Here is a 3,507-nt window from a genome sequence, read left to right as displayed (position 1 = left end):
AAATTCTATAATAATTTCCTGCCATGTAATTTTTAACATACACACACCCCCTTCTCCTCTTCCTCCCAAGGTCACCCATTCCCATTCCCCTACCCACTCAACTTGGTGTGATATTTTTGTTTGTTTGTTTTAAGCCCATCATGCCCACTTTTCATCACTGAAATGTTCTTCCTGTTAGACTTGCCCTGAAGAGTACCACTAGGGTCACATTGTTAAAAAAAAAAGAAAAGAAAAAGAAAAAGAAAGACATGGAAAGAAAAACAACTATCTTTCTCTTAACACCTATCAAATGCCAACACACACACACACACACACACACACACACACACACACACACACACATGCTGTGGGATGTTCTGTTTGTCCTGTGGGAGCCCTTCTTGGGTTCTTTGTGGCGTTACCCAGCAGGTCCGTATAGAGGATGATTAGGACCATGGGCCTGAGTGCAGGTGTTTGAGATGGTCTGCACTTGGCTGTGCTGGGGGATGGTCTGTATGTCAAGTTGCTCTGATTGGTTAATAAATAAAACCTGATCGGCCGTGGCTAGGCAGGAAAGATAGGCAGGACCAGAGACACTGCAGCCGCCGCCATGACCAGCAGCATGTGAAGACGCCAGTAAGCCACCAGCCACATGGCAAGGTATAGATGTATGGAAATGGATCAATTTAAGATAAAAGCACAGTTAGCAAGATAAGGACAGTTAGCAGGAAGCCTGCCACGGCCATGCAGTTTGTAAGCAAAATAAGTCTCTGTTTTTACTTGGTTGGGTCTGAGCGGCTGTGGGACTGGCGGGTGACAAAGATTTGTTCTGACTGTGGGCAAGGCGGAAAAATCTAGCAACACACACACACACACACACACACACACACACACACACACACGCACACTCAACATCCCTGCTCCAATAGAAAGCTGGCATTCTGTCTAGCTGGAGTTTTGGCAGTTTTTGTGCATGTTGTTATATAGTCCCTGTGAGTCCATATGTGCAACTGAATTGTATCCACCTCTGGCTCTTCCATACTTCTTGCCTTCTCTTCCAAGATCTCCTGTCGCTCGGGGGAAGGGGAGTTAGATACACATACACACACCTGGGAGGGTACTCTATGCATTCCACAGGTTTTATTTTTATGTAATTATGACATACATACATATATTTGTAACACTAATAATTAAAGGAGAGTTTATGGATTTGAGAGGCATTAAAGGGTATATAGGTGATGGCTTGTGGAAAGGATATGGAGGAAATGATATAAATACAGTGCATATGTATAAAATTCTTAAAAAATAAATTCAATATAAATAAATATCTCATAAAACAGAAAAAAATAAAGAAAACTTACCTGACATTTGAAAACTAGCAAAAATAGAACAAAAAAAAAGACAAAAAAGACTTCTAAGTAAAATGAAAGAAAAGTACTGCTATTAAGCTATATCAACAGGGAAAGTAGTCTACACAGCATGAGCCTAATCAGTCTTAACAATAAAAACCTGGTGTCAAATATGGAGGGTAGAAGTTGAAAGATCAGAGAAGCAGAGCAGAAGCCACTAGAAACATTTTACCTCTATGAATCCTCAGACCTAATGGGGGGCCAAGATCCTGTCTCCACCTGCCTTGTATTCCTGTCTCCACCTCCCTACTGCTGGGATTAAAGGAATGCATCACCACTGCACAACATTGTTTCTCTTTTAGACTGATTCAGTCTTGTGTAGCCCAGGGAGAGCTTGAACTCCTGATCTTCTTGCTTCTTCCTCCCAAGTGTTAGGATTAAAAGTGTGTGCCTTCAGAGCCTGGCCTCTATGGTTAACTAGTGGCTAGCTCCACCTTCTGATCTCCAGGCAAGCTTTGTTTGTCAGAACACAAACAAAATATCATACAACAAGTGTATTTTGAAGAAAGAGAATGGGAATTTGTTACTACAGCTATGTATCGTAAATAATGCTTGAAAGAAATGTAGGGAGTGATTATTTAAATTTCTCCAAAGCAAAGCTATGGACAGGGCAAACAGTGTACACAGACTCGCAGATCAGGAAATGTGCTTTGTCAGTTCAAATGGCATTATATATGTGATGAATGAAAGGCTATAGCATAGGCCATAGGACAGGTATTTGAAAAAGCTGAATAGGTTTTTACAATATTATAATAAAAACTCACGAGTTTAAATGAAAAGAAATATGCTATAGAAAATTACTGGGCCATAGATTTTTTTCTTTCTCCTTTAGTTAACCAAAATTCCAAACTATGATCAAGAATGAAGTTTTAATTAGAATATTTTCTACAAAATGTTATAATTGTACCTCGGGATAGCTATAAATATAGACAAACAAACTATTTGCATTTTTTACAGGAACTTAGGAAGTTAGAAAGTTTAACTTAACTTCCTAAGCTCCTGTAAAAATTAACTGATACGGGTTGCTTTTCATAGAGTGCTACAAATGTCTAGATTTAAAACAGTGTAGTTCTGTTATAAAAATTAAGTTATGAACAAAGCAATTTTCTTCTTCATGCCAAAGTGTTATGCAATGTAGTAAAGGAATAAAACACTTTTGTTGACAAGTCGCTGAAAGCTTATCTTTCCAAACTGTCACCCATCCTAAGGCAGACATCCTATGAACATTGTGAAGTAAATGTCTTTTCAGCATTATTTTAAATTATCATCTTACACAGCATTTTCTGAATCAAAGTTACTTTATCATCCATTTCAAGAAAATATTTCATGGTTTGATGACTAAAGTGCTTCTAATTTTTACATATGAATGCATAAATTATACACTCATAAAATATGTCTCCTAAGACATTTCCACTCATCTCAGTACAATCACTGTATCAAAATTATAAGTAGAAACTTAGGACATATATGAACTTCATTACTTTTTGGTGGTAAGTGGAAATGAAGATTTCTTTGAAATGAATCAGGAGTGATAGAGATGAATCATGGTGATAATGACATATATTTTGCCATAATCTGTACGCTACTAAAATGCTACTTCTCTGAGTAAAGACTCCTAGTATCAAATTTTACTTAATAAATATCATATAATCCTTTTACTCACTGTGAGAATTGTCAGAAAGGGCAAATAATCGCAAGGAAACTGACAGTATAAACAAGAGAAATAGGAGCACTAATATTCACACTATTAATCATCTAATGATGAAATGCCTGTTTTTTCAAGGACGAGAAGAATGTATCTCTCTTGAGAAAATGCTCCCAGACATGCATCATGTGTATATAATTCCATAACATGAAATCACTTGAGGCCTTCTTGCATTGTGTCATACCTAACTCACAGATTTTCACCCTGACAATACAGTCCAAATACAATGAAAGCAATAGATTTCTTTTCTCCCCGTTCAGTTAACTTGGTGTATTTATAAAATGAAAAGCTCTATCAAAATGTCTTTTCACTGAAAAAAAAAATAGAGCAGAAAATGGATGTACTCAAAGCACACATTCACTTGGTAACTTCAGTGCAGGACAGTTCATAACAAGCATATTTGCCCTTATTCCC

The sequence above is a fragment of the Peromyscus maniculatus genome, chromosome 14 (assembly GCF_049852395.1).
Source record: "Peromyscus maniculatus bairdii isolate BWxNUB_F1_BW_parent chromosome 14, HU_Pman_BW_mat_3.1, whole genome shotgun sequence".
Taxonomy (NCBI): domain Eukaryota; kingdom Metazoa; phylum Chordata; class Mammalia; order Rodentia; family Cricetidae; genus Peromyscus; species Peromyscus maniculatus.
The sequence above is the reverse complement of the archived record's forward strand: the minus strand, read 5'-3'. Positions refer to the sequence as shown.